This window comes from Engystomops pustulosus, chromosome 5 (genome assembly GCF_040894005.1).
Source record: "Engystomops pustulosus chromosome 5, aEngPut4.maternal, whole genome shotgun sequence".
NCBI classification, from domain to species: domain Eukaryota; kingdom Metazoa; phylum Chordata; class Amphibia; order Anura; family Leptodactylidae; genus Engystomops; species Engystomops pustulosus.
This window is the reverse complement of record NC_092415.1, coordinates 156,799,465-156,822,612: the sequence shown is the minus strand read 5'-3', so window position 1 is coordinate 156,822,612 and position 23,148 is coordinate 156,799,465. Positions and strand designations below refer to the sequence as shown.

The 23,148-nt window shown below is 46.8% G+C and overlaps 1 long non-coding RNA gene across 1 annotated transcript; it reads left to right on the top strand.

The window, feature by feature from the left end:
- The first annotated feature begins 121 nt into the window (after window positions 1-121).
- On the top strand, window positions 122-22,412 carry LOC140134219 (uncharacterized). The gene is made up of 3 exons (XR_011856135.1): window positions 122-302; window positions 2,738-2,825; window positions 22,216-22,412. It is a non-coding gene; the product is annotated as an uncharacterized lncRNA (long non-coding RNA).
- The last annotated feature ends 736 nt before the right edge of the window (window positions 22,413-23,148 follow it).

The following is a 23,148-nucleotide window of genomic DNA, read 5'->3' as shown; positions in this document are numbered from 1 at the left end:
AAAAGTGCTTATTTTATTCATGGCAACCAATCAGAGAACAGTTTTTATAATCTATAGCAGTTTCACAATGTAAGCTAAACTCTGGTTGGTTGCTATGGACACATATCGTAGCTAAGGACACAGCTGATAACATCACAATTGCTGTAGCATTCTGCAAACTGAAGAGTCCTGTACACAATGATCACACCTGACCAAGGGGGGAGGATTCCTCCAGGATGGAGCTAGATGACCCTAAATAATTCCAGTATCACCTTCCCGGGATCGCGCAAGGACCTCTCTGGATTTGCCTCTTCTGCTATGAGGTAAAGAGTGTCTGTTATCATGTTGAGTTATATTGTATACATCACATACATGCTGCTGTAATGGAGGGAATGTGTCAGAGACCTGGCCCTCCTCAAACTGCAGGACACAGAAGCCACCATGAACTTAAAATGCTCCATCCCCGATTCAAGGACCTGTCATGATGTCATGTGGAAGTGATACCCCATCGACCAAACTATGCCCCCACAACAAAACCTCTATGCCCCCTTCATATATCAAAAATTACATTTCAACATTTATACACTGTGCTCCCTTAATTTGTATATACTGTAAACTTTATTTTTTTATATTCTGCCCATCTTATTTTTATATACTGGCCCGCCTTCTTACATATACACAGTGTTTATCCCTTAATATGTATATACAAAGTAGCCTTACTTATAAGTACTGTGCCCCTCAACTTATATGCACTGTGCCCCCAATTTATATATACTGTGCACCCTTCCTTATACAGTATACAGTGCCTATATATATATATATATACTGTGCTGCCCTACTTATATATACTATGCCCCTTATTTATATATATACTGGGCCCCCTACTTATATATAATGTACACCCTTAGTTATATACTTACTTATATATATTTATATATATTGTATATCCTTACTTATATATACTATGCAGCCTTACTTATATGTACTGTGCCCCTCAACTTCTATATACTGAGCCCTTATTTATATATACTGTGCTCCCCACCTTATATATTGTGCACCTTTTACTTATATATACTGTACACCCATGGTTATAGGTACTATGATTCCTCTTCTAGATACTGTGTCTCTACTTCTATATACTGTACACACTTAATTATATATTATATATTAGTATACCCTTACTCATATATACTTTGTACCCTTACTTATATGTACTGTGCCCTTCTACTTATATATATTTAGCTCCCTTGCTGGGAGGGAGCTAATGGAGGTCCATTGGAGTGGCCACAGCCAGCCGTTCAAGAGGGATGATATGCCGAAGAGCCGGTTCTTGCCCAATAACATCAGAGGCACGAGAGAGAGCATCCGTCTTGAAGTTCTTTTCAGCAGGATGAAAATGGATCAGAAAGTTGAAACGTGAAAAGAAGAGGGACCAGTGAGCTTGTCATGGATTGAGACACTGAGCAGTCTGGAGGTACAGGAGAATCTTATGATCAGAGTATATGCTGACCAGATGATGAGCTCCTTTCAGCACCACTATTACAAGGCTAGTTTAATGGCCACAAGTTCCCGATCTCCTATGAAGTAATTCCTTTTGGCTGCAGAGAAGGTTTTAGAGAAAAAGCCACAGGTAAGCATTCAGCCTTTGGGTCCTTTCTGAGTGAGAACAGCTCAGGCACCTACTGAAGAGGTGTCAACCTCAAGCAGGAAGGTTTCTCTAAATCTGGCAGTGTCAGTACAGGAGCAGAAGAAAATGCAGACTTCTGTTTAGAGAACGCCTCCTCAGCTGCCGTAGGCCAGAGTCTTTGAACAGCGCCTTTTCTTAAGGCCGCAATGGGCGATACGAGAGAAGAGAAGTGTGGAATGAATTTCCGGTAATAAATTGCAAAGCCCAGGAATCACTGTATGGCATAAAGTCTTACTGTACACTAAAGTACCGCAGACAACTTGGCAGGATCCATCTTTAGGCCTTTATCGGAGATGATATATAATGATGATATGATAAACGGAAGGCTCTTCTGATGGAACCGGCACTTCTCCAGTTAGGCATAGAGACGATTGTCACCCGCAAGTATGCGGATAAGACTGTATGCCCCCCGAAGGTGCAATTCAAGACCTTGGCACAACGGAGGTGGTCAAAGAGTTCCTTGATTATGAGTAACGGATATCGGTTCCTTCCGTCACTTTATTGAGATAACCAGGGGCTTGTCTAGACGAACCACAAGGAAACGGTGCTGGGAGACCAGTGCGCCGTCTTTGATCGGTCGGGAAAGTCCTTTTTTAAAGGTGGCAAGTAAGGCTGCCCCATTCCAGTCCAACGCAGCACCAATTAACGGTGCAATAGCCCTTACAATTTTCTGAAGCCGACACGCACGAGCTCCCGTCTCCTAGGGCGCGCGGCCGATGACCCGGAATCAGGAGCGGGGACAGGTGAACATCCCAAACACCACACGAGCAGGTGCGATATGGGTTTGCGGGAGCACCCATAACAGTCCTCAACTAACCTTGTCAATGAAAAAAATATAAAAATGATAACTCTAAAATGATGGTGAAGCAAAAGAATGATGATTTTTTGAGAACAGTGTTTTTATTGTACAACACTAGCAAAGCATATACAGTATACATATAAAAATAAAGTATCCAAAATAAGTGCATGTCTGATGGGGTGTGCTCCCAGTCTAGGGGTCCCATCCATGATGTATTATATGAATTGAAGACTGTGTATTACTTGTTAATGACGCAAACAATTTCATTACAGTAGTGATTACAGAATGTTTCGCACCCCCTGAAAATACAAAATACAAAATATGAAATTGCAAAAGTGTAAAGAGAAACTCGGGATTCAGGTATATAATACATATGTACAAATAGAGTAATGACTACAAAATTAATGTCCAGATTAGGCAATTTCTATGTTAAATAGATAACATTATAGCAAATAATAGAGGTATTTCCCTAATAATGACAAGGATAGTATACAACATAGCAAAGTATCTGGTAACACAGTAGTGATACAACTGGAGCATTAGATAAGTTGCTCAAAGCTGCAATATGGTCTCCAATCTGTTGAAACATGATGAAACAATAAATCCATAAATAAATAAATACTCTCACCACACTAATAATGGAACATGTGTCTGGCGCTCATGGAGTGTGCTACTGCACACACTATACACTGGTAACTAAACTACATCTGACATGTTACTTCATGCATCCTACAGTACAATACTTTCATTCCAATTTCACTTTTGGGCAATTACTCCCATTATGCCAGTAGACGTCATGCGCAGCTGCACATCGGCAGTTTTGGGCATGCGCGCCACTACACTGGGATCGCACATTGGCCTTGCCTCTCCGTGATGACACTATATACATACACTCCCCACTCCACTATACTATGGACCCGCCTCTCTATGATGACACCATAAAAATTTAAAGCTTGTTTGGCAAAAAAAAAAGGCAGCGGCATAAAAGACATTTATGTATGATTTTATATTTTTTATATAATAATAAAGATTTGGCTTTTAGAATTCAGTGAGGAAAATTGCTCTAACAATGCTACTTCTTTTAATCACTATGTGGCAGACTAGCTAGTTACTAGCGATATATTTATGGTATACCTAGGGGTCATTTATCTTATGATTTTGAACAAGACAGAAAGTAGCACCAAGCACCAATCCACACTGTAGTTGTAGATGTATGAGTAAAAAAAATCTTTTATTTTTCACTTTTCACAAATATTCCCGGGATATTCATCCACTTAAAAGTTATACCTTAGTGCAAACACTTCAAGTATAACAGTTAAAAATAAAAACAATATACTATACAGGCGGTCCCCTACTTAAGAACACCTGACTTACATACGACCCCTAGTTACAAACGGATTTTGGTAATTTACAGTACTTTATCGTTAGGCTACAATAAACAGGTATAACAGTTATCAATGGTGCCTGTAATTACGTTTTATTGTTTATTCTACTTCTTATGACAACCCAACATTTTTAAAAATCCAATTGTCAGAGAGACCAAATAAATTTTGACTGGGGTTACAATATTAAAGTATATGGTTCCGACTTACATACAAACTCAACTTAAGAACAAACCTACAGAACCTATCTTGTATGTAACTGCCTGTACATAGAAATATACACACTCTTTAAGACCTCAGGCTGGGCTAAAAAAGAGGCAAAAATGGCACTAATAGGGCCCAATTGCACATTTCTGCCTTTTAAAAATAGAATATAGACTACAAAAATGTGGTCTGTGGATACTATGATTGTTTTGAGCCCTTGTAATGTTTTATTCTTGGATTCATTAAGCCACTGAGGAAAGAGCCGAGGAAGGCTTTGAAACGCGTCTGGCGATATTGGACTACAATTCACACCGTGGAGAAGTTGCTAACCGCTGACAGTGCACACAGGCACCATCAACAGCCAGCAGGGTTTGCTATTCATTTCCCAATTCCTCGTTTTAACTGTTCACAGAGCACACAAGCATTTTTTTTAGCAAGGAAGATCCACTGTATACCTCCCAGATGCTCCTTCATTCCTGTCCATCCTGAAATTGGAGATCGTCAGCTCTATTAATCTGACGGAGTGTAGCGCACTTGCGCATGCGCACACTCACTCGGAGGACGCCGAGATAATCACCATCATTTGCAAGGCCCACACAGCGAGGCATCGGACCCCAAGGAGGACACTGTGTTATTCAACTAAACTGTGAGTGTGACTCTATACCAGTGGTGGCGAACCTATGGCACGGGTGCCAGAGGTGGCACTCAGATTCCTTTCTGTGGGCACTCAGGCCATTTTTATCAAACAGGACCAAATCCACCAAATCTTTCTGCAGTCGCAGACAACTTATGAGATGCTGCTCTCAGCGCTATTTTAAAGGGACACTATTTTAAAGGTGTTGACAGATTGGCATTACCTTTGGAGGTCATCCTGCTAGACCCTCCCTTCTTCCTGTACAGAGAGACCCTGGAGAGAAGCTATTTGCCCTCTTTCTATCAACTGTATTGGTGGCATTAGGCTGCCGATACAATTGAAAGATGTGGAAGAACACGTAGGAATAAGTGCCATGTTGGCACTTCACGGTAAATAAGTGCATTTTGGTTGTAGTTTGGGCACTCAGTATCTAAAAGGTTCGCCATCACTGCTCTATACAATGAAAAAACTAAAGATCTGACGATCGTAACAAAAACATATTGTTGGACATGTATCCTAATACCACACAGGACCATTTGTGTACTCTTTCTTGCAATATATCACAGAGACATTACCATCTAGTCAGAGCGACACGGACAGTGTAAAAATACAAAGTATCGACTTAAATTACTTTGGTAATCAACAACTAAACAGCAAAAATAAAGAATAAAGGACTCAAAAACAATCATAGTATCCACGGACCACATTTTTGTAGTCTATATTCTATTTTTAAAAGGCAGAAATGTGCTCTTGGGCCCTATTAGTGCCATTTTTGCCTCTTTTTTTAGTCAAGCCTGAGGTCTTAAAGAGTGTGTATATTTCTATGTATAGTATATTATTTTTATTTTTAACTGTTATACTTCAAGTGTTTGTACTAAGATATACCTTTTAAGTGGATGAATATCCTGGGAATATTTGTAAAAAGTAAAAAATAAAAGATTTTTTTTACTCATACATCTACAGCTACAGCGTGGATTGGTGCTTGGTGCTACTTTCTGTCTTGTTCAAATTTGGTGATACAGTTAAGCACCTGTATGTCGCCATCAGCATGCCCACTGTCCATTTCATATCAATGTTAATGTCAGGGTAGTGCTGCGATAAAAAAATTTTATGTTATGATTTTCTCTTTTTTTCCCCCTTATATTTGCAACTTCTTCAATCGCTTAGCAAAGTTAACCTCGCAAGAATTTTTCGTCTTGTTTTGCGTCTGCTATATCTTTAAAATCCAGATGTTCGCGTATGAAAAAGTTGCAATCTTGGCACAATTCGTGGTTAAAAATTCACAAATAAACTCTAGCCCTTATCAGGTGTATGAAAAACTTTAGGAGTTACAGATGAATTTACGACTTTTATGTGGCTTTTTAATATAAAGGGGCACATTTATCAAGGGTCCACGGACTACAATCTCGTCGGGTTTTCCGACTTTTTCCGTTTTGTGCCGCATTTAACTGGGGTTTTTGTTGCACGCAATTGGATTTTGATGCAATCACGCCGACTTTCATGCATCACAAATCGGGGGCGTGACCGTCGGATAACCCGACTGATTCGGACTGAGAGCGAGATTTAACATTCAAAATTGTGTCGCAATTGTGTTGCACTTACATGCACCGGAAAGAAGATGGTGAACTCCGGCGGACCTCAGCGGGGAAGCAACACATGCAGGAAATTGGACGCACGAATCTTAGTGAATTGTGGCAGCTCCAAATCCTCGTCGGATATCGCACCTTGGGGATCACGACGATATGGGTAAGTAAATTTGCCCCAAAGTTCCGAAAACCTCACAGACTCAGCTACTTTATATTTCAACCTTGAAGTCAGTGGTTCTTAAGCTTGTTTGAGGTACCAAACCCATCAGTTTCATATGCACATTCACAGAACCCTTCCCTAGAGATAAATCAAATATGTGTCTGTCATGACCTCAGTGGTGGAGGCTCTGCCGAACCCCTGAGACCGACTCATCGGACCCCTGGGGTCCAAAAGAACCCCGGTTAAGAACAACTGCTCTAAGATAAATAAGTCCAGAAACCCAGAAAAAAACCCAATAAAAGACGTGCACAAATGTCCTGACTAAAGATAAATGACCCCCTTAGAGTTGTTTCTGTAATGTTTGTCTATTGTGTTTGAAAATTGCATTTTGTTTCTTCAAGAGAGGCACTGGCCCACAGAGGTACTAGCCCACAGAGGCACCAGCCCACAGAGGCACTAGCCCACAGAGGTATTAGCCCACAGAGGCATTAGCCGAAAGAGACACCAGCCCACAGAGGCACTAGCCCATAGAGGCATTAGCCAATAGAGGCACTAGCCCACAGAGGCATTAGCCAATAGAGGGACCAGTCCAAAGAAGTATTAACCCACAGAGGCACTAGTCCGCAGAGGCATGAGCCCACAGAGGCACTAGTCCAGAGAGGCACTAGCCCACAGAGTTATCAGCCCACAGAGGCACCAGCCCACAGAGGCACAGCCCACAGAGTCAGCATCCCAAAAAGGCACTAGCCCACAGAGGCACTAGTCTGCAGAGGCACTAGTCCGCAGAGGCATGAGCCCACAGAGGCACTAGTCCAGAGAGACATCAGCCCACAGAGGCATCAGCCCACAGAGGCACTAGCCCACACAGGCATCAGCCCACACAGGCACTCACCCACAGAGGCATCAGCCCACAAAGGCATGAGCCCACAGAGGCAGTAGTCCATAGTGGCATCCACCCAAAGAGGCACTAGCCCACAGAGGCACTAGCCCACAGGGGCACCAGCCCACAAAGGCACCAGCCCAAAGAGGCACTAGTCCACAGAGACATCAGCCCATAGAGGCACTAGTCCATAGAGGCACTAGCCCAAAGAGGCACTAGCCCACAGATTTATCAGCCCACAGAGGCACCTGCCCACAGAGGCACAGCCCACAGAGTCAGCATCCCAAAGGGGCACTTGCCTGCAGAGGCACTAGCCCACAGAGGCACTAGTCTGCAGAGGCACTAGTCCGCAGAGGCATGAGCCCACAGAGGTACTAGTCCAAAGAGACATCAGCCAAAAGAGGCATCAGCCCAAAGAGGCACTAGCCCACAGAGGCATCAGCCCACACAGGCACTAGCCCACAGAGGCATCAGCCCACACGGGCACCAGCCCACAGAGGCACTAGTCCATAGAGACATCAGCCCACAGAGGCACTAGTCCATAGAGACATCAGCCCATAGAGGCACTAGTCCACAGAGGCATCAGCCGAAAGAGGCACCAGCCCACAAAGGGACTAGCCCACAGAGGCCATAGCCCACAGAGGCACCAGTCCACAGAGGCATCAGCTCAAAGATGCATCCTCCCACAAAGGAACCAACCCACAGGGGCATCAGCCCAAAGAGGCACTAGCCCACAGAGGCACAAGCTCACAGAGGCATTAGCCTACAGAGGAATTGGCCCACAGAGACACTAGTCCACAGAGTCATCATCCCACAGAGGCACCAGCCCACAGAGGCACAGGCCCACAAAGACACAGGCCCAGAGAGGCACAGGCCCAGAGAGGCACCAGCCCGCAGAGGCTCTGGACCAGAGAAAAAGCAGCCTAAAAAGGCATAGACGATAGAGTGTAAGAGTTTTAATCATTGTATTGGTTGTGCTTTTATTGTAGTTTAATGTATTTTTTATGTATTAATATATCTTTGATAACCTATGCGCTTTATAGATAATTATGCATTTCTCTGTGGTATGGCATAGCTGTCAATATAGCCAGACAAAGGATGACAGAGCTCCAACACATTTACTATGGGTCACACTGCACACTTTTGTCAGACTGTGCAACTTTTTCGGTGCTAAACCGGCTTGCACAGGTATTTAAGAAGTGTGTGCGCTGGGATTGTGGCGCACGCGACCCTTTTGTGGCACAGCTGCGCTGGCTTCCATATGACACAAATTAGGGGCCGTGCCGTTGGATGGTCCGACTTATTCGGACTGAGCGCAGTATTTAACTTTTAAATTGTGTTGCAAACCTTATGTTTAAGATGCACCACAACAAAGATGGTGAACTCTGTCGGACCTGAGCGGGAAAGCGACACATTCATGATTTCAGGCGCACATAGTGATTAACTTCACACAGCATTATAGACAGACAATGCACTTTCAGTGAATTCCAGAGAACGGGTGAGTAAATGGGCCCCTCTGTGTCCAATCCAAAGATTAAGAAGGGCCCCAAGAAGCAGATAGCTGCAGTCGCAAGAGGATACCCAAGGTGTGTCCGAGATGACACCCACAGCCATAACAACAGCCGAGTCTGAGGATGGAGACAGCTGTTAGTTTGGGATATTTTGGGAGAGCAGCCCCATGGCAATTCACAGGGAAGCAGCCAGATTTTTCTAACTCACATTGGAGTGGGGGCTCTTCTGGGTCCAGATTCTCAGTGCTGGCAGCAGTGGACAGCTGAAAGGAGGCATTGGGCGAGGTGTGACTGCTACAGTCACTAACTTTGCTGGCCTGATGTTTCACTTTTCCAGCTAAAGTAAGTACTGCCGTGTGAAGTCTAACAAGCCCCTGGTATTCACCACAGCCTGCTATGAGCCAGGATGAACTGGGCTACATTCTTGCCAACAAAAGGAATCTCAACATGAACCCAGAATGCCATAGGAATCAGTGCAGAATCATGACAGTGACCGACCTCCTTTTTAGACTTTGAATACCCCACGTATTCATTTTTTTAAGGAACCTTTTTAGAAGCTTAGGTGCATGACAATGCCTCCTCTTCACCCAAGGGCACTCCTGTGGACAATACGCCTTCAAATTTACAAGAAGGTAGAGATATCCCTTTGGATCTAGCTCATAGTCTTCTTGGTGTTCTACAAAGACCTAAATGGGAGGTGTGGCATAGGAAAGTTTAATGAGAAACACCACCTTCAAGAATGAAGATTTAGTGGGGAAACTGTCTGATGTGTGCGAACTCAGCCCGCTGCAGTTATTTTATCCAATTATCCTAGAGAGATATGACCAAATGAACTTCACCAGGCCTTGATTTACCGTCTTAACTGAAAAGTTCAATTTGATTTTCAGAAAGTTACTTTGGGGTCTTCAGAATTGAGATGTGAATTGTGTTCTCCTAACGTACACAATCTCCTTAGGACACACCTGAAAATAAACTTTATCTGAGACGTAGATGCCAAGATTAACTTATTAATGGGTAAGTGTGCCATCCTGGAAAATCGGGCCACCATGATGCAGATGGTGTTGTGATCTTTAGATGATGGTGGATCTGTGATATAGTCCATAGAGATATGTGTCCAAGGACTACCTGAATGGGAAATGATTGATGAAGACTAGAGATGAGCGAGCACTAAAATGCTTGAGTGCTCGTTATTCGATTCAAACTTTTTCCGATGCTCGAGTACTCGTTTCGAATAACGAACCCCATTGAAGTCAATGGGAGACTCGAGCATTTTTCAAGGGGACCAAGGCTTTGCACAGGGAAGCTTGGCCAAAAACCTGGAAACCTCAGAAAATTATGTAAACACCACGGAAATGGACAGGAAACAGCAGGGGCAGCTTCCATGGATGCCTCTGAGGCTGCCTAATCGCACCATTATGCCAAAATTATGGGCAACAACATGGCGATGACAGAGTAACCGAGTGAGGCGACATAGCATCTAAAACACCCAATAATTGACCCTGGCACTATAGGGGAGGCATGCGGAGGCAGCGACAGCAGCGCAGGCTAGAGAGTGGCATGGCGACATACCCCAAATGGACTCAGGCTTCAAACCAATTTAAAAAATTCCTTTTGGTGAGGATAACATGTAGCACTGTACGTATCAGTATGGCGGCAGAGAGGAATCAAAGGAGGTGAGGAAGAAGCGCTGAAATGATCTCCTATAACAAAAGGTTGACGTTATATTTAGTCGATAACACAGCATGGCGGCGACAGAGTGACCAAGTTCCATAACGTATTTGGTGAAACAACCGAAAAATTAGCCTGACACAGCTTGTTTGCTAAGGGGACACGTGTGGAGGCAGCTATAGAGACGACTTTTGGAGGCAGCTATGGAGACAACGTGTGGAGGTAACAATGGAGACAACGTGTGGAGGCAGCTATAAAGACGACGTGTGGAGGCAGCTATAAAGACGATGTGTGGAGGCTGCTATAAAGACAACGTGTGGAGGCTGCTATGGATACAATTAAATTTGGATAGTGCCTGTATGTGGCAGTCCCAAAAAGTTTTCAAAACAGATGACTAGGTAGGTGGCCCTCCAGAAAAATTAAATAGATAGAGTGCCTGTATGTGGCAGTCCCAAAAAGTTTTCAAAACAGAGGACTGGGTAGGTGGCCCTCCAGAAAAATGAAATAGATTACCTGTCAGGCTTGCGGGTAGTGGATCCACTGGACCACTGCAGACGATGACTCAAGCCATTACCTGGGACCGGAGTCTAAGTGGTACCCGGTTTTCACCAGAGCCCGCCGCAAAGCGGGTTAGACAAGCTGCGGCGTGGTACCACCAGGTCGTTCCTCAGGCATGACTTGTCTGCAGTGGCGGCCAAGGTTGAGGTACAAGAACGGCAATCAATCTTGTGGTCAAAGTCCAGGCACAGGGTCAGGGCAGGCGGCAGAGATGCAATGTCAGAATCCAAGCCGGGGTCAGCAACAGGAGGTCCAAGCAGAAGGGTACGGGAACACAGAACTCATGACAGCAATACGGAGGGACACTGGTACACGGGAACACAGAGGTAGTCAGGCAACACAGGAACACGGAGGGAGTCAAGCACGCAGGAGACACAGGAACGCAGGAGACACTGGAACGCAGGAGACACTGGAACGCAGGCAAATCGCAACAGAGCTTTCTCTAAGGCTGTGAGGCACAAAGATCCGGCCAGAGTGTGAGGAAGGTGCAGGGTTTTTAAAGGGGAAGTGATCAGCCAGTGCACCAATTAGCGGTGCACTGGCCCTTTAAATTTCCTGAAGATACCGCGCGCGCGCCCTAGGAGGCGGGGACGCGTGCGGCCGGAACCTGGCAGCGATTTCGGAGCAGGGAGAGGTGAGTCGCGCCGGCACCGCGCCTGCGAGTCTCGGGGGACACAGTAACAGTACCCCCCCCCTTCGGCCTCCCCCTCTTCTTGGGTTGTAAAAATCTCTGTAGTAAATCATGGTCCAGGATGTTGTCTTCAGGCTCCCAAGATCTCTCCTCAGGCCCGAACCCCTTCCAGTCAACCAAGAAGAACCGCTTACCCTTTACGGTCTTCATGTCGAGGATCTCCTTTACCTCATAAATATCTGAGGAGTCAGCCACCGGAGCAGGAGGAGGTACTTGCCGGGAGAAGTGGTTCAGAATAACAGGCTTGAGTAGAGAGACATGGAAGGACTTCGGGATGCGCATGGTGGAAGGAAGGCGCAGCTTGTAAGACACCGGATTTATGCGGGATATAACCTCGAAAGGACCTAAGAACCGTGGACCAAGCTTGTATCCAGGAATCTTTAACCGGATGTATCTAGCTGACAACCAGACCCTGTCCCCAGGAGAAAAAACAGGAGATGGCCTGCGTTTCTTATCCGCTTGGAGCTTGGTACGGGCGGAAGCCTGCTTCAACGAAAGGCGAGTTTGTTCCCAAATGGTCTTAAGGTCTCGTACCAACTCGTCGACAGCAGGAACCTCCGTGGACACATGCAGAGGGAGAGGAGGACATGGATGTTGTCCATAAACAATGAAGAAGGGAGTAGAACCAGAAGCTTCAGAGTCCAGGGAGTTGTATGAGAACTCCGCCCATGGCAACAAGGAAGACCAGTCATCTCGGCGGGCCGAGACGAAGTGCCGAAGGTAGCAGCCAAGGGTTTGATTGACTCTCTCTACCTGTCCATTCGACTGAGGATGATATGCTGACGAGAAGTCCAATTTCACCTGAAGATGGTTACACAGGGATCGCCAGAAACGGGAGACAAACTGGACCCCACGGTCCGAAACAATGTGCAATGGGAGTCCATGCAGCCGAAAGATGTGGGAGAAGAACAGGCTGGCAAAATGGGACATTTACGAGAACCGGTCGGTTACCACCCAGATGACAGTATTCCCCCAGGATGATGGCAGGTCAGTGACGAAGTCCATGGCCACATGAGTCCACGGGCGGCTGGGTATCGGCAACGGCATCAGGAGACCGGCAGGTTTGAGGCGTGATGACTTGTTTCGGGCACAGGAGAAGCAGGAACCCACAAAATCTCGCACATCTTTGGCCAGGTCTGGCCACCAATAATAACGGGAAATAAGGGCTATGGAACGCTGCACTCCAGGGTGTCCAGCCACACAAGAGCAATGTCCCCATATCAGGATCCTCTTATGAAGAGCAGGTCTGACGTACGTCTTGCCTGGTGGAAGCTGCCTAAGGTCCACTGGAGCTGCAAGGACCAGACGTTCTGGAGGCACAATATGACTGGGCACAAGGTCTTCTCCAACCACATCCGAAGCACGGGAGAGAGCATCTGCCTTAACGTTCTTCTCCGCAGGACGGAAATGTATTAAGAAATCAAATTGGGAGAAGAAAAGAGACCAACGGGCTTGACGAGGATTCAGTCGCTGAGCGGTCTGGAGGTACAGGAGGTTCTTGTGGTCGGTATAAATGTGAACCGGGTGACGAGCCCCCTCCAGGAGATACCGCCACTCCTCCAAAGCCAGCTTTATGGCCAACAGTTCCCGATCTCCAAGGGAATAATTCTTCTCGGCAGGAGAGAATGTCTTCGAGAAGAACCCGCAGGTGAAGGTATGACCCTTGGGCCCCTTCTGGGTAAGAACTGCACCAGGACCGACGGATGAAGCATCAACCTCCAACTGAAAAGGTTTCTCCATATCTGGTCTTGTAAGTACTGGCGCAGAGGCAAAGGCAGATTTTAACTTAGTAAAGGCTTCCTCAGCAGCTGGAGACCATTGTGTAGGATTGGCATTCTTCTTAGTCAATGCCACAATAGGAGCCACAAGTGAAGAGAAGTGTGGAATAAACTGTCTATAGTAATTGGCGAAGCCCAGAAATCTCTGAACAGCACGCAGTCCCACTTGGCGAGGCCACTGAAGTACGGCTGCCAATTTAGAAGGGTCCATCTGGAGTCCCTGGCCAGAAATGACGTATCCCAAAAACGGAAGACTGCTCTGGTGGAATTGACACTTCTCGAGTTTGGCGTATAAATGATTAGTCCTTAAGCGTCTGAGAACCTGCCGGACGTGGTTTTGGTGAGAGGGAAGATCTGAAGAATACACCAAAATGTCGTCCAAGTAGACTATAACACAGGAGTAGAGCAGGTCTCTAAAAATATCATTAACAAACTCCTGGAATACCGCTGGAGCATTGCAGAGACCAAAGGGCATTACCAAATACTCAAAATGCCCGTCACGAGTATTGAAAGCTGTCTTCCACTCATCGCCCTCCCGAATTCGGATGAGGTTATATGCTCCTCACAGATCCAGCTTGGTAAACACTTTGGCACCTCGTAGACGGTCAAAGAGTTCGGTGATGAGAGGCAAAGGATAGCGGTTCTTCACCGTAACCTTGTTGAGACCGCGATAGTCTATGCAGGGTCGGAGGGAACCATCCTTTTTAGAGACAAAGAAAAATCCAGCTCCAGCGTGGGAGGAAGACTTGCGGATGAACCCCTTTTGCAAATTTTCCTTTATGTAAGCGGACATGGCTACCGTACTGGGTCCGAGAGAATTTGTCCACTGACCGAAGAAATAACAAGTGGTTTGTCAAGAAGAATCACTGGAATGTGGTACCGGGAAACCAATGCAGCATCCATGAAGTTCCCAGCGGAGCCGGAGTCCAGGAAGGCAGATACTTGGGTTTGATTGCCGGAACCAACGCTGAGCAGCACCGGAATCAACAGGCGTGGAGAAGCACTGTTCACACCTAGGGACGCTTCTCCCAATAACCCTAGGTGCTGGCGTTTCCCGGGCGTTGGGGTCGGATAGGACAAGATGCAAGGAAATGCTCAGAACTACCGCAATAGAGGCAAAGGTTTCCTTGGCGTCTTCTGATACGCTCCTGAGGAGACAATTTGGCTCTATCCACCTCCATAGACTCCTCTGCAGGTGGTACGACTGGAGACTGGAACGGTCTTTGGAAGACAGGAGCTAGTCGAGGAAGGCGTCGTGGTCGGACTGGATTCTGCTCAAAACGTGACTCTTCGGCACGCTCCCTGAAGCGCACATCAATCCGGGTGGCTAGGGAGATGAGCCCACTCAGAGAAGATGGTAGGTCACGAGCAGCCAGAGCGTCCTTAACCTGTGAGGACAGACCTTTCTTAAAAGCTGCAGACAAGGCCGCGTCGTTCCAGGAAAGTTCCGACGCTAAGGTACGGAACTGGACCGCATACTCTCCCACGGAGCAATTCCCCTGACATAAATTCAATAAAGCTGACTCTGCGGAGGAGGCCCGAGCCGGTTCTTCAAATACTGACCGGAATTCAGACAAAAAGGCTGCAAGAGAAGCCGTAACTGGGTCGTTCCTATCCCAAAGGGGAGTAGCCCAAGCCAAGGCTTTCCCCGAGAGAAGGCTGTCTATAAATGCCACCTTAGATCGCTCCGTGATGAATTGGGTCGGCATAAGTTCTATGTGCAGGGAGCACTGGGTAATAAAACTCACATCTTGGGATCGCCGTCGTACTTGCTAGGCATAGACAACCGTATTCTAGGTTCAAGAGCAGGCAGACTAGTCGGAGCAGTAGGGGTCGCAAGAGCAGCCTCAGGTACCTGTTGCTGTTGCTGGTTAGCTAACAGTTGCTGATGCATGGCGGTGACTTGCTCCAGTTGATCTCGCTGAGCAGCAATCTGCCGAGACTGGTGGATCACAATAGTGGCAAGATCTGGCTTGCTGGGAGACGGAACCTCGGCGGGATCCATGGCCGGATCTTACTGTCAGGCTTGCGGGAAGTGGATCTACTGGACCACTGCAGACGACGACTCAAGCCACTACCTGGGACCGGAGTCTAAGTCGTACCCGGTTTTCACCAGAGCCCGCCGCAAAGCGGGTTAGACAAGCTGCGGCGTGGTACCACCAGGTCGTTCCTCAGGCGTGACTTGTCTGCAGTGGCGGCCAAGGTTGAGGTACAAGAACGGCAATCAATCTCGTGGTCAAAGTCCAGGCACAGGGTCAGGGCAGGCGGCAGAGATGCAATGTCAGAATCCAAACCGGGGTCAGCAACAGGAGGTCCAAGCAGAAGGGTACGGGAAAACAGAACTCAATACGGAGGGACACTGGTACACGGGAACACAGAGGTAGTCAGGCAACACAGGAACACGGAGGGAGTCAAGCACGCAGGAGACACAGGAACGCAGGAGACACTGGAACGCAGGAGACACTGGAACGCAGGCAAATCGCAATAGAGCTTTCTCTAAGGCTGTGAGGCACAAAGATCCGGCCAGAGTGTGAGAAAGGTGCAGGGTTTTTAAAGGGGAAGTGATCAGCCAGTGCACCAATTAGCGGTGCACTGGCCCTTTAAATTTCCTGAAGATACCGCGCGTGCGCCCTAGGAGGCGGGGACGCGCGCGGCCGGAACCTGGCAGCGATTCCGGAGCGGGGAGAGGGGAGTCACGACGGCACCGCGTCTGCGAAGCTCGGGGGGCACGGGTGAGCCCGCGATATATGGGTCGCGGGACCACCCGTGACAGTACCTGTATGTGGCACTCCCAAAATTTTTTTAAAACAGAGGACCGGGTAGGTGGCCCTCCAGAAAAATTAGATATATAGAGTGCCTGTATGTGGCAGTCCAAAAAAGTTTTCAAAACAGAGGACGGGGTAGGTGGCCCTCCAGAAAAATTAAATAGATAGAGTACCTGTATGTGGCACTCCCAAATTTTTTTTAAAACAGAGGAGCGGGTAGGTGGCTCTCCAGAAAAATTAAATACATAGGGGGTCATTTACTAAAGGCCCGATTCGCGTTTTCCCGACGTGTTACGCGAATATTTCCGATTTGCGCCGATTGTACCTGAATTGCCCCGGGATTGTGGCGCACGCGATCGGATTGTGGCGCATCGGCGCCGGCATGCGCGCGACAGAAATCGGGGGCGTGGCCGAACGAAAACCCGACGTATTCGGAAAAACCGCCGCATTTAAAAACCGGAAAAGTGTCGCTGGGGGAGCGCTTACCTTCACTTGGTCCGAGGTGGTGAATTCCGGCGCGATGAGATGACTTTCAGCGCAGCAGCGCCACCTGGTGGACGGCGGAAGAACTACATTCATAAATCCCGGCCGGACCCGAATGCAGAGCAGAGAACGCGCCGCTGGATCGCGACTGGACCGGGTAAGTAAATGTGCCCCATAGAGTACCTAGGGCAACGCCCCAGAAGAAACCAAACCGGGTGAAACCCAGGGTCGGGCGAGAATGTGCAGCTGGCGTCCCATATTGGAGTTTTATATGCGCATTTTTATCGCTCTTTAGTGAGTATGTTTTTAACCTAAATAAATCCTGAGTGTTAAACTGTACTATGCTATCTGCGGGTGAATTTCTTCCAGCGATCTACCGCAACATATGTTACATACGGAGGAGGTCACAAGAAAAACACAGGAGTGTTGGTCTGAATGGCGGTATATTCTTGTCGGAGGATTCAGGAATTTGTGCTGGAGGAGTGTGAATTTCTCTATTTTGTGAGTGACATATTGGAAGAGAAAGACACACGGAAGCAAGGGAATCGGGAGCTCCGGACAGAACTTATTTTCTATGTTTTACAATTTGGGTTTACTGGATCAACCTTTGACTGTTTGTAGCTCCATGAGAGAGGTGTGCAGCACATAGCTGTTATTGCTGTACTTTTTACATAGAGTACCTGTTTGTGGCACTCCCATAACATTTGCAATACTGAGTACCGTGAATGTGGCCCTCCATAAAAATGTAATACATACAATACTAGAGCCAGTTGGCCCTGGCAAAAAATAGCCCGTTGCCTCTGCTTTAGTGTACAAAGAGGAGGAGAATGAGGAGGAGGAGTGCATACATGAGAATTATTCAGGTTGAACTGCTTTCACCTGGTGGAGAATGGAAATCATGAGAAATCCATGCTTGATTCATCTTGATAAGCGCCAGCGCTGTCAGTCGACAGGCGTGTACGCTTATTGGTGATGATGGCACCAGCTGCACTGAAAACCCGCTCTGACAACACGCTAGTGGCAGGGCAGGCAAGAACCTCCAAGGTGTACAGCGCCAGTTCGGGCCAGATGTCCAGCTTTGAAACCCAGTAGTTGTAGGGAGCTGTGTGATCATTTAGGACGATGGTATGGTCAGCTACGTACTCCCTCACCATCTTTCTGTAAAGATCACCCCTACTCTGCCGAGACTGGGGACAGGTGACAGTGTCTTGCTGGGGTGACATAAAACTGGCAAAGGCCTTGTAAAGCGTACCCCTGCCAGTTCTGGACAAGCTGCCTGCTGGCCTACTCTCCCTCGCTATTGTCCCGCAGAAGTACGCCCTCTGCCGCTAGCAGTGTCAGATGGGAAAGACTGTTTCAGCTTGTGCACCAGGGCCTGCTGGTATTCATGCACTCTCACATTCCTTTCCTCTACAGGGATGAGAGTGGAAAGATTTTGCTTGTACCGTGGGTCCAGGAGAGTGAATACCTAGAAATCAGTGCTGGAAAAAATTCTTTGAACGCGAGGGTCATGGGATAGGCAGCCTAGCATGAAATCTGCCATATGCGCCAGAGTCCCAACGCGCAAGAATTCACTCCCCTCACTGGCCTGACTCTCCATTTCCTCCAACTCCTCTTCTTCTGCCCATACACGCTGAACAGTTAATAAGGGCTGAGCAATGGTCCCCTCTTCTGTCTTGCCAACATTCTCCTCCTCTTCCTCCTCATCCTCCTCCACCTCCTCATGTGCTGAGAAACAGACCGGAAGGTGCTCTGGCTATCAACAAGGGAATCTTCTTCCGACGTCTCTTGTGACAAGCGCAAAGCTTCCAACTTCATGCTGACCAGAGAGTTTTTCAACAGGCCAAGCAGCGGGATGATGAGGCTGATGATGGCGGCTTCGCCACTGACCATCTGTGTTGACTCCTCAAAGTTACTCAGCACCTGACAGATATCAGACATCCACGTCCACTCCTCATTGTAGACTTGAGGAAGCTGACTGACCTGGCTAGCAGTTCTGGTGGAAGTTGACATCTGGCAGTCTACAATCGCTCTGCACTGCTGGTAAACTCTGGATAACATGGTTAATGTGGAATTCCATCTAGTGGGCACGTAGCACAACAGTCGGTGAGTGGGCAGTTGGAGGCGGCGCTGCGCTGCCCTGAGAGTGGCAGCATCTGTGATCAACTTTCTGAAATTCACACCTGATGCGGCGCACCTTTGTGAGCAAATCAGACAGATTGGGGTATGTCTTGAGGAACCGCTGAACTATCAGATTGAACACATGGGCCAGGCATGGCGCATGTGTCAGTCTGCCGAGTTGCAGAGCCGCCACCAGGTTACGGCCGTTGTCACAAACAACCATATCTGGCTTGAGGTTCAGCGGTGCCAGCCACAGATTGGTCTGCGCCGTCATGCCCTGTAACAGCTCTTGGGCGGTGTGCCTTTTATCGCCTAGGCTCAGCAGTTTGAGCTACGGCTGCTGTCGCTTAGCAACGGCACTGCTGCTGCGCCTAGAGCTACCGACTGATGGTGCCACGCCCACCACGTGCTGGTGCAGGGCTGGGACGGCACATCGGGAAAAGTAGTGGCGGCTGGGGAAGAATACCGACATGAGGTTGCGAAAGGCTTCGGTATCTACCAGCCTATACTGCAGCATCTCCAGGCTCAGTAATTTGGAGATGTGGACGTTGAGGGCTTGGGCGTGTGGGTGGGTGGAACTGTATTTCCTCTTGCGCTCCAGCGTCTGGGGTATAGACAGCTGAACTCGCATGGAGACATTGGTGGACGCTGTGGAGGATCGTGGAGGCGAAGGTGTGGTTTTCGAGTTGGAGGTGTTTGTGCCGGGGTCCTGGGCAGGGGGCTGACTAGCAGAAGAAGCAAATGACACAGGGAAAGGAGCATTGGTGTGCCCGGCTGGAAGTGAACGGCCTTGGTTGGGGTGTTTAGCATTCATATGCCTGCGCATACTGGTGGTGGTTAAGCTAGTAGTGGTGGAACCCCTGCTGATCCTGGTGTGGCACAGGTTGCACACCACAATCCGTCAGTCAGAGTATGCCGGATCAAATTCCAAATTATCTTGGGAGGGGGGAAGGAGGTTGAGGTGGAGGAGCTGGAGGAGTGCTTACCTGGGTAACATGGGTGGACTGCGTGGAAGACTGACTGGTGGACAAATTACTTGAAGCATTGTTCGCAATCCACGACATCACCTGTTCCACTGTTGTGGCCTCAACAGTGCTCTACCACGAGTCCCAGTAAGTTGAGACATGAAGCTAGGGAGTGTAGCTCTGCGGCGTTCCCCTGCTCCCTCATCAGCAGGTAGTTTCTCACCCCGCCCAGGACCACGGCCTCTGACCCCTGCAGTAATTAAACACTTATATCTCCTGCAAAAAGTTGCCACAAATACAGGAAATGGTATATGATGTGGAACAGGCGAACAATTACTGAACCAAAAAACAAAAATTCCACCACATTGTAGTCATGAAAAAGTAAAAATTCAATTTTATTGTATTTTACATGTAAAAAACATACAGATATTTAGACATATGCTCAGGGGGTCATAACCCTGGCTAAACACGGCAGGGGTGTGAATAAGAAACATGTACAGTTTATATTGTTCAAGTGAAATACTCTATGTTAAGATATAATATGGGAAGGACCAAAGAAATTATCCAAATGCTGAAATTGTCACTAAAAGATGGAAACTGAATGTGTCAGACCTTACCCATGAAAACAGAAGCCCCACGCCGACCCCGACGTACGTTTCAGCCGTCAAGCCTTCATCAGTAATTAGATGCCCACGCCCTCGTCCTCTACCCTTAGCCCTCGGGTTCAACATTTTCCAAATCAAAGTCTATTTTATAGACATATGTAAATTTTTTTGGGTAATTTTTTTATTTTTTTTTGGTTTTATAGAACAAAACTTGCAGAAGAAATCAGACAGCAACCTCAGAAGATGATTGCTATGGCTAGTTTCTAACCAACACTGACAGCACACAAAAGGATTTTGTGCTGTGACTGTCACTTTAACTTTTGAAAAATGCTAATGTAGCCCTAAGAAGGGCTGTTGGGTTCTTGTAGAATCACTCCTGCCTAACACTAATCTAATAGAACAACCAACGCTATCCCTGACCAGCAGCAGCTCTATCCCTAACAGCATCCAGACAGAGAATGATGCGAGCAGCCCGGGCAGGGGCTAGTCTATTCCAGGGTCACCTGATCAGGCCAACCAACCACTGCTATCGACATGTAAGTGTACCACGTGATGCTGGTTGTACGGCAGAGTCTCCTGGCTTGTGATTGGCTCTGTTTCTGGCCGCCAAAAATCTAAAGGCCGGGAGATGCCATTTTCTCGAGCGGGCGAAATACTCGTCCGAGCAATGAGCAGTTGCGAGTACGCTAATGCTTGAACGAGCATCAAGCTCGCATGAGTATGCTCGCTCATCTCTAGTTAGCACCGCCAGACATTTTACACTGTTCTACAATGAAGCCTTGTAGACCAGTGTATTGGACTTGAACCAGTGATCAGGGCATCACTGGTTCAAGTTCAAGTATGTATAAAGTAAAGAAAGTTAAAAAAAAGTTTAAAACATTAAAATAAATAAATAAAATATAAGCCCCTAAAGTGTCACTTTACCACACAACCACTTAATAAAGTATAAAAAAACATACACACATACACATACACATTGTGCAACCCTCGTCCCCCCTGACACGTTTCAGCGGGATATGGGGATATTTGTGCCCTCATGCACATACAGGGGCAGATTTATAAAAAGTGTCCTAAGGTTAGACAGTGCAGAGTTAGACGAGACAGTCTTATTCTACACCAGATTCATATAAGTGTCTAATGCTGGATGATAAATCTGTCTTAGTATAAGAATGTCTAGTTGTATTCTGCACCTCCTCTTAGTTGGCTTACCTTACACCAGAAGATTAGGACACAATTCTGTCGGGTCAGCAGTATTTCTGGCGCACGGATCACGCAAGGCCATGCCCCTTTTCTTAGGCCATGCCCTTTTTTTGCCGAGCTAGTCGTAGGAAAGCAAGTAAACTGTCTACACCCCTTTATAAATGTGGCGCAGATGGAAAAGACCATATAGTCGTGTGCATGAGGTCTAAGTCATGTGACTTCATAAAGAAGTGTCAATAGTTGGTTCAAATGCAGTATCACCAACACCCAACATGATCCTAATACCCACAGTCCCACTGCATGTGTTCACAACAGCATCCAGTCCATATCAGACTAAATCAAAACAATATTATAATGCGCCTGTGTGCCTATAATATAGACACAGTATATGTGATATACATATCGATATAACGAAGATATGGAAAACCGTCCATTGCCTAGACTGAACCATTTTCATATGTGGCGGCTGTCAGCTGTGGATGTGTCATCTGGATCACACAGTCAAAGTGTGCGCAACTGCATTTTTATTTTGCAAACCACATTTGGTTTTTTTTTCCAGCGCCCCAGTCATGGCACAGAATATTAAATGGAACCACCAGGAAGTAAAATGTATCTCTCAAGTAATAAGCCCCTGTACAGCACTGTACACTGAAAAATGGAGAAGATATGGCTTATGCAAGAAGAGGTCAATATAAGAGTAGTTGCACATTGCCGTGTGTGCTCAGCTTCTGTTGTGTTTTGTCTCTGCAAATAAAAAACCTGAATGTTTAAAATTGCTTAGAAAATGTCACACCTGGTATATCAGTGAAAAAAAAAGACTTGGCATGAATCTTTTTGTGTGGACCCATAGACTTTTATTGCCTCTGTGCTCCGCATCTGTGAAAAAATAGGACATGTTTCATAATTTTTTCCACGGACAACGGATCAATAAAAAAAATAAGCCAATGTGAAATTACCCATAGAAAACATTTGCTTCATGAGGTATCCGTGGAAATCACCGAACCACGGATATGAAAAATAATGTGAAAAAGCCCTAATTAATGAGAAAAACACAAATTGAAAATACTGAGGAAATACTGATGCATCCTGTATGATTTATTATCGATAAATAGTCGGAAAGAAATCTGGAGACGTTAGTCTGTTTTGTGTGCAGTATTCCATGGTCTGCATTAATAAAGGATAGGTCAACAAGAAAACCAATTACTGCACAGGCCTCATTAGACTGATTATCTGATGAACCCAAGATGTTATTCTCAGTAAGCAGCAGGGAGGCGTCCTGGAAAGAGCCTTAGCGGGTGTTGAGATTCCAGTATGAATGATGAGTCACAATGAGTCACTGAGACTATGAGCCTGTGAATCAGACCTAGAGGAAGAGTATCAGCCATCTACCTGGAAATTTCAACAATCACATTGTAAATCTAGACGCTGCTTTAATTGTGTGTCATTTTGTGACTTCCATCTGCTTTGTGTTCACCTTGCTTCTGGTTACATT